Source organism: Dipodomys spectabilis, unplaced genomic scaffold, assembly GCF_019054845.1.
Source record: "Dipodomys spectabilis isolate Male_0828 unplaced genomic scaffold, ASM1905484v1 ptg000067l, whole genome shotgun sequence".
NCBI classification, from domain to species: domain Eukaryota; kingdom Metazoa; phylum Chordata; class Mammalia; order Rodentia; family Heteromyidae; genus Dipodomys; species Dipodomys spectabilis.
Window position 1 is genome coordinate 5,932,177 of NW_024870744.1, and position 8,710 is coordinate 5,940,886.

At 60.0% G+C, this 8,710-nt stretch overlaps 1 pseudogene; it reads left to right on the plus strand.

The window, feature by feature from the left end:
- The first annotated feature begins 974 nt into the window (after nucleotides 1-974).
- Nucleotides 975-8,045, plus strand: LOC122108870 (annotated as a pseudogene).
- The last annotated feature ends 665 nt before the right edge of the window (nucleotides 8,046-8,710 follow it).

The following is an 8,710-nucleotide window of genomic DNA, read 5'->3' on the forward strand; positions in this document are numbered from 1 at the left end:
TTTTTGCTTTTATTTTTCCAAATAGACTTCCTGTTGCATCTGGGTGGGTCAGGACCTCAGTCTGCCTACTTTCACTTCCTGCCTAGCTTGGATGGCACGTGCTCACTGCTGCACCAACTTCTGTTTCTGAAGTCAACTGAGATGGAGGCCTCATGGACTTGTTGCCCCAGCTGGCCTCGAACCACAGTCTTCCGCATCCCCACTTCTCTAGCAGCTAGGATTATTGACGCAGCGGCCCCCGCCCGCCCGCCCCTCTCTGGTCCGCACAGGGGCTGAGCCGGCAGCGCATGTGCTGAGCCAGCGCTGCGGACCCAGGGCCCGGCGAGGGCCTGGCGGACAGCCCTCCCTGGCCGGACGGCGAAGCGGGCCTCTGTGGGCAGGGGCATCGGGTCCTGTCCTGGGGCGGCCTCAGGGTTAGGGGTGTGGTCAGGAGGCAGAGGGGTTCGGGGGCGGAGCCGCAGAGTCCACGTGCAGATGCAGGGCTTCAGGGTTGTGGCGTCGGGGCGTGGCCTTTGGAGTGGGGTGAGGAAAGGGGCGGGGCACCTGGTCACCTCAGCCAGTCAGGGTTCCTGTGGGGAATTGGAGGACGGGCCTCAGGGCGGGAGGGGCGTGGCCGGGTGGTTTGTGGGCGGAGACTAAGGCAAGGGGAGCAGGAGGGGCCCTGTGCCTCTGCTCTGGGCTGGGGGCCGAGCAGGGTGGGAGTCTGTTCGGCTCCTCCGCCCAGGAGGGAAAGGCCCAGGCCGCCGTCCAGGGCCGGGCATCCGGGGTAGAGGCCAGGGGCCCAGAGGCGGCCACCGGGCTTCAGGGCGGGGCCTGGGGCGGGGCTCCCGGCCAGCCTGGAGAGCGGCCGTTGGTGAGGTCGCTGCGCTCCTAATGTCCTGGCCAGGGTGACTCCGTCTCCTCCGTGGGCGCAAACCTGGGGCTCATCCGGCCCTGAAGGCCTCGAGGGAGGGCGGCGGAAGGGGACCGCAACCATGGTTCCCCAGCAGTGGACACTGGCGGGTGAGTGCGGTGGAGCCAAGGACAGGGACGAGAGGCGGGGCCGGGGAGAGAGAAGGCGGGGCCTGGGAGAGGAGAGGCGGGGCCTGGGAGAGGAGAGGCGGGGCCGGGGAGAGGAGAGGCGGGGCCTGGGAGAGGAGAGGCGGGGCCTGGGAGAGAAGAGGCGGGGCCTGGGAGAAGAGAGGCGGGGCCTGGGAGATGAGAGGCGGGGCCTGGGAGAGGAGAGGCGGGGCCTGGGAGATGAGAGGCGGGGCCGGGCAGAGGAGAGGCGGGGCCCGGGAGATGAAAGGCGGGGCCTGGGAGAGGAGAGGCGGGGCCGGGGAGAGGTGAGGCGGGGCATGGGAGAGGAGAGGCGGGGCCTGGGAGAGGAGAGGCGGGGCCTGGGAGGGGAGAGGCGGGGCCTGGGAGAGGAGAGGCGGGGCCTGGGAGAGGAGAGGCGGGGCCTGGGAGAGGAGAGACGGGGCCTGGGAGAGGGGAGGAGGGGCCTGGGAGAGGAGAGGCGGGGCCGGGGACAGGGGAGGATGGGCCTGGGAGAAGAGAGGCGGGGCCGGGGAGTGGAGAGGCGGGGCCTGGGAGAGGAGAGGCGGGGCCGGGGAGAGGAGAGGCAGGGCCGGGTAGAAGTGGCTCACACCTGCAATCCTAGCTACTCAGGAGGATGAGATCTGAGAATCACCGTTTGGAGCTCCCCACAGCAGATCAGTCCATTAGACGCCATCTCCAAAATAATCAGCAAAAATAATCAGCAAAATAATCAGCTGCTGGGGGTGTGGCCCAAGTGCTCCAGTGCTGGCTGAGCAAGCCAGGGAGCCGGAATGTGGCCTGGGTTCCAACCTCAGTGCAGGCCAAATACACAAATGAGAGGTCAGGTGTTCCCTGCCTGGTTCCTTGGTTTCCCAGAAGCTAGTCGGAGTTATATGTTTCATGGCTGGAGGAGTAGGAAACAGTAAGGTAAAGGGAGTTGAAAGGACTGATTTTGGGGCCTGAGCCAATAATAGGTGGTGGTGTGTGTGGTGTTCAGTAAGCCTTTCCAAGAAGGCCTGTTAGCGGTATTTGAACTCTTCCTCTTCCTCCCTCCCCCCTTTCTCTTTCTCTCCCTCCCTCCCTCCCTCCCTCCCTCCTTCCCTTTCTTCCTTCCTTCCTTCCTTCTTTTCTCTGACTTCATCCTTTCCTTTCTTCCTTTCTTTTTTCCTAAGCTGGGACTTGAACTCAGTACCTGACACTTTTGCTCCTTCCCTAGCACTCTCCTAACTGAGCCACGTCCCCAACCCCAATATTCCAACTCTTAACCATGGAAACTCCTGACTTTCATAGCTCAGTGACCAGCGCGGGCCCAGCATGCGCAGGTTCCTCACAGGAAGTCAAAGGAAATAGATGCCGGGAGGGGTGAGGGAAGGCGGGGGAGCAGCTGAACTTCCCACTCTGTGTTTCAGGAAAACTGAAGCACTACTTGCTTCACCCCGGAACCCTTCTCCTGATGACTCTTGCTGTGGTCTTCTTCAGGTAAGAAGCTAGGATTGGCAGTGGCCCGCCGGAGCCGGGTGGGGCCCTAGGCTGCCTTCCACACCACAATCCCAGCAGGATGAGGGTGCTGCCACCCTCAGTTGGGCTAGATGGTGTGTCCAGCCTGTCCTGGCCTGTGCCCTTGGCCCTCACAGTGATGCCCATTTTCCTTCCACTTGGTCGGGGGCTCTGGGCTGGGTGGTTGGCCTGGGGAAGGGGAGGAAGGCCAGCCTGAGCAGAGGGTTGGGCCCAGGCAGCAGACCCCTGCAGGCCTGCATCCTGAGCAGCTGTCTCTGCCCACTTCCTTCTCTTAGCTATGGGTTCTGGACCCCCAGCAGACAGGCACAGGGAGGCCTGGGAGCTGAGTCCAGGTGAGTGAGGCTGAGGGATGGAGGAGGGCCTGTGTGCCCTGTGCTGGGAGCCTGACCTGTGTGTCCCATCCGGCAGCCTTTGTCACCTCAGTTGCCCTAAAGCGTTGCCTGCCTGTCCCCCTTTGTCCTCAGCTCCCATCTGACCTCCAGCCCCGACCCTGGGCTCCCCTGGCTCTCTGGGCCGTCCATCTGAGGATCCTCTTGAGAGCATGGCTTTGCCTTCCACCCTCCTGCCTCACCCCTGTACCAGGTGGTCCCCAGGTCCTCATCTGCCTTTCTGTGTCTCCCACATCCATGGGCTTCTCTTTGCCTTCTCAGCCCTGCCGAGCCAAAGCTGTTCTGTGTGTGGGGAGGGGGCTGGGCACCCCCGCCCGGGCCTGATCTGGGCAGTGGGACTTCCCCTGCGTTGCTCTGCCTTCCTCTCCTGCAGTCAGCGAGACCGCGGGGCTCAGCTCACGCGCGCTCAGCACATGCAATGTCTGCTTCCTTGAACCAGCTGCACTCAACTGACTTTTTGTTAAATTACAAAACATTTTTGCCTGGTCAAGGCTCACACCTGTAACCCTAGCTACTCAGAAGCCTGAGATCTGAGGATTGTGGTTCAAAGCCAGCCTGGGCAGGATAGTCCCTGAGACTCTTATCTCCAATAAACCACCAGAAAATCTGCAAGTGGTGTTGTGGCTTAAGTGGTAGAGCGCTAGCCTTGAGCTGAAGAGCTGAGGGACAGCACCCAGCCCCACAACTGACAAAAACAAAACAAAACAAAAACTTTTTTAACACTTTAAAAATGGTTATTATAAAGGTAATGTAAGATGCGTTACAGTTACATAAGTCAGATAATGAGTAGATTTTACTTTGGCAATGTCACCCCTTCCCTCTCTGTCTCCCTGATTTTCCCTCCCGTCCCTACCCACAAGTTGTAGAGTTCAATTTCAACGCAGTGTCCAGTGAGTACCACTGCTGAAATTGTTTATCCTTTGTCCCTCCATTTCTATGCCCCCTTTTCCCTCCCAAAGACAGATAAATGAATAACCAAGACAAAAACAAAACAAAACCAGCAATGAAGAAATAAACGTCTTGTTTCCATTTCCTGGAGTTCATTTTGATAAACATTAGTTTATCTGATCAGATGCACATAGGCATTGTGCCTTTGTGTTCACCTGACTCAAAGAGGAATACTCCCAGGCTGGTGTAACTAGGACTCAAACTTTGTTTGTGTGTGTGTGTGTGTCTGTGTGTGTGTCTGTGTCTGAGTCTGTATATGTCTGTGTCTGTATCCGTGTCTGTGTGTTTGTCTGTTTGTGTGTCCGTGTCTGTGTCATTGAGTTTATGTGTATGCCAGTACTGATGTTTGAACTCGGGGTTTAAGCACTGTCCCTTAGCTTTTTCACTCAAGGCTAGCTCACTACCACTTGAACTACAGCTCCACGTCTGGCTTTTGGTGGCTAACTAGAGATAAACATCTCAGACTTTCCTGGCCAGGCTGTGTTTGAACTGCGATCCTCAGATCTCAGGCTCCTGAGTAGCTGTGATTTCAGGCCTGAGCCGCTGCACCAGCAGGTTTTGCCCTTTTGTGAGTGGCGTGATTTTGTCACCTGTGTCATCAGGGTTCATCCCTGCTGCAGCCTGCACTGCGCTTCCCTGCCCTTTCCATGCGGACTACCTACTCCCAGAGCCATCACGGGAAGAAAATGGTGGCTGCTGCAGGCTCTGCCCTGTGGGCTCCTCGTCTGTGGGGTCCGCTGCTCCCAGTGTCACAGGCCTGGCATGGACAGGGTTTCCTGCCACCATTGAGGCTGGTCTCTGACACCCTGACACGGGGAGCTTGGGCTCTGGGTGCCACAGAAACTGACATAGACCAGTCTGAGGCCCAGGAGAGCTGGTGTGGGCATCTCATGGTTCCTTGGGGCAGAGATTGCTGCTCAGCATCCCCCGATCCCCCGCAGAGTTACAGGAGCCACTAGGCCCCTCCCAGCCTGCAGCGTGGGTCCACCAGCCCTGTCTTCCTTGGGTGCTTGGTTCCTCTCCCACATTGCAAAGACAAATTAGAGAAGCCTCGTGCCTCAGCCCCTCCACCAGGTCTTGCTCTGGGTGATGTGGGGTGTAGCCCTCACAGCCGGTGAAGGACGGCTCCCCAACCCCACAGCCCCGTGGGACGAGGGTCCCGAGTGACTCCTGTGCACACTTGTGTTTTGGTTTTCAGGATGGTGTATCCCCCGCCGATGGCTCTCACGCCCGCGTGAGTAAATGGACTGTCGCTGCAAGGGGCGCAGGGGTCTGTGGCAAAGATATGCACAGGCAGTTTCTTTGGGCTGGCTTGTGGCTTGGCTACCATGCCTGAAGCCTCCACAGGGCAGGAAAAAGCAACAAACAAACGCTCTAGATTTTCCTGGATTAGTGCTCAATGTTCTGTTTCCTGTTTTGTTTTGTTTTTTTTCTTTTTGTATTGGAGGTTGACCTGAGGACCCCAGAGGATCTGTTCTGTTTCTTTGACTTGAGTTTCTGGCAGAGTCACGGGTTCCCTAAGGGGTGCTTGGGTGGGGTGAGGACCACTCCAAGCCTTGCCAGCAGATCTCAGCTCCTTCTGCGGCAGCAGGGCCGGCATTTGGGGATGGCTGCTGCCTGGTCCCCTCGAGTCTGATTTGCCTCTGGTTGGTCTCCTGGTGACAGCCAGGTCTGCCTGTGGGAGGACGGAGGCAGCCGGGGAGAGGGCAGGTACGGCGGTGGGCACACATTGCACACCGAGTGTGGCTCTCTTTCTCTGTGCAGTAGGAGAGACGTCCTTGTCCTGACGCCATGGCTGGCTCCCATCATCTGGGAGGGGACCTTCAACATTGACATCTTGAATGAGCAGTTCCGGCTTCAGAACATCACCGTGGGATTATCTGTGTTTGCCGTCAAAAAGTAAGAGATGGCGCAGGGTGGAGGGCGGAGGCCTGGGGACACCCGGAAAGTTCCTTCACTCCGTGACCTTCCTGGGCCCCTATTGCTCAGCCGCTGGTCAAGCCCAGTGCCATTTCCCCTGACAGCTGGTGCCCGGTCTCCTCCCTCTATCCCCTCAGCCAGGGGTGGCTGCACCCCCTCTGCTAGAGGAGGCAGCGGAGAGGAGGGAGGAGCCTGGCTTCCTCTGGGAGCAGCAGGAGCATGGTGCCGGCCAAGCTGGGGCCCCTGCTTTACACTCGGATGTCAGGCAGGGCTAAGGCGCCGGTCAGCAGACCATCCGACTGCAGGCCCTGGGCTTGGCAGTCCATCTGTGGACCCCAGGGGTGCTGGTGGGACCAACTGGGTGGGAGCTAGTGAGCAAGCTGCCTCAGGCCCAGCTGCCCTGTGGAGGCTGTGGAGAAAGGCCTGGGTGCAGGAATGGGCCCTGGGGTGGAGATGGAAGCTCGTGCCCATCACAGAGCAGCAGCAGCATTGTGCAGAAAGACCCTAGGTCAGCCCTAGGCTGCCACCACCTCACCGGCTGGGACTTGAGGCGGTGGTGGCTGGCAGGAGGGTCTCAGAAGGGCACAGATGCAGCATGAGCACTCTGGTCCCACTGCCGGGGACTAGAGCAGCACCCAGCACAAAAGCCCTGCTGCCACGTTTGGCCACGCTGTCTCCCTGGGACCCGGTGTGGGCCCAGCAGACACCAGCAGGTGCTGAGCCCGCGGGAAGGCGGCCGGCCACCCCACCGCTGTCAGCTGGGGCTGAAGCCTCGGTGGCTGCGCTTGGTGCCCTGAGAAGGATTCACTGAGGAGCCCGTGCGGTGTGGGTACGAAGGGTGAGCGTGGGCAGCAAGTGGAGAGCCCTGTCCCGTGGCAGAGGCCCAGTCTCTGGGCAGTCTTGAGGGAGGACCGGCCATGAGGCAGATGGAAACTTCCTGAGCTACAGCTCTTGCTCTTGGAGCTAAGACCCGGGTGTGAGCAAACGCTGGTGGGTCTGCCCCTTCTTCCTCAAGTGCCCATCTGCCTGGCCTGCCTGCCCTTTGGAGTCCCTCTCCCTGTGCTTCCTGAGGATCCGAGGCCTAGAAATGGTTTACTGAGGCCATTGTTGGAAGGCTACTTCATGCTGTGAAGGAAGGGCTGGGTGTAGAGACTCTTCCTTCCCTAAGATGGGGCTGAGGGACAGGCCCACAGGAGGGGAGACAGTATGCAGACCTAGGGATGCTGTACAGCTGCCCTGGAGTCCCAGGGATGATGGCCAGGTGTCCTGGAGCCCCAGGGATGATGGCCAGGTGTCCTGGAGCCCCAGGTGTCCAGCAGCGTGGCAAAGACACCTTTAGGATCCAGGTGTGTCGCTCAGTCTGGCATTTGCCACAGAACGGTGGGGCCATAGGAAGCCTCCGGCTCCGGCTCAGGTCTGCTGTGGACTGTGGGATGCTGGTGGTCCCCATCTCTGACAGAGCAGGGTGATTGGCAGGAGAGGGTGGGTTCCGCTGGACCCGGGTGGGTTCCGACTCCGGGCCCAGCCACACCTCCCCCACCCCTCGTCCTCCCTTGCAGGTACATCACCTTCCTGAGGCTGTTCCTGGAGTCTGCAGAGCAGCACTTCATGGTGGGCTACCGTGTCACCTACTACGTGTTCACCGACCGGCCCGCAGACGTGCCCCAGGTGGGGCTCGGGCCGGGGCGGCGGCTGGCGGTGCTGCCCGCGCCCAGCTACCCGCGCTGGCAGGACGTGTCCATGCGCCGCATGCAGATGATCAGCCAGTTCTTGGAGCAGCCCTCCCGGCAGGAGATGGATTATCTGGTGTGTGCCGACGTGGACATGAAGTTCCAGGACCACGTGGGCGTGGAGATCCTGACCCCGCTCTTCGGCACCCTGCACCCCGGCTTCTACACGAGCAAGCGCGATGCCTTCACCTACGAACGCCGGCCCCAGTCCAAGGCCTACATCCCCCACAACCAGGGGGACTTCTACTACATGGGGGCCTTCTTTGGGGGGTCAGTGGCGGAGGTGCACCGGCTCACCAAGGCCTGTCATGAGGCCATGGCGGTCGACCGGGCCAACAACATCGAGGCTGTGTGGCATGACGAGAGCCACCTGAACAAGTACCTGCTGCTCCGCAAGCCCACCAAGGTGCTGTCCCCGGAGTACCTGTGGGACCTGCACATGCTGCCCTGGCCCTCCGTGCTGAAGAAGCTGCGGTTTGTCGCTGTACACAAGAATCACCAGGAAATCCGGAACCGCTAGCGGGACTGGAGGGCGGTGGTCAGCGACACCAAGGGCATGCAGCCCGTGCTGCCCTGGAAGGCTTTTAGAGAAAAGGCTTAGTGCCAACCTTCCTTTGACACTAGAAGTTGCTGAAGCTCCCCTCCCCCATCTCCACACCTCCGTCTCCCCTGTCCTCCCAAGGCCAGCAGGCAGGCCAGGCACCAACTCGCTACAGAGAGAGGCCTGGTACTCGGGTGCAAGTCGGGGCCTCTAGGATGGATGACCTTGCCATCGGCCCCCACTGTGTGTCCTCCACTCTCCAGGCAGGTGGTCGCAGCCCCTCCACAGAAGATGGATTAAGTCAGGGGCTGAAGAGCCTGGGGCTGGGCCGTCTTCAGCCTCAGGCTGTTTTCCTGCTCCTCTCTGAGTTCTGGTAGCAGAGTAGACGCTGGAGGACGTCCTTCTTGCCATGCTGTGTGGGGAGGCTTCGCGGTGAGGCTTCGGGTCAATGATGGCCTGGAGAGGTCATGGCCTCTGCCCAGCCCCGAGGAGGCCGTAGCCAGCTGCCCCCGTCCCTGGGCCTGAACTTAGAGCCTGGATGCTGTCCTGAGCTTTTGTGCCCAAGGCTAGCACTCTACTTTTTGAGCCATTGCTCTACTTACAGCTTTTTGGTGGTTAATTGGAGGTAAAGAGTCTCATGGACT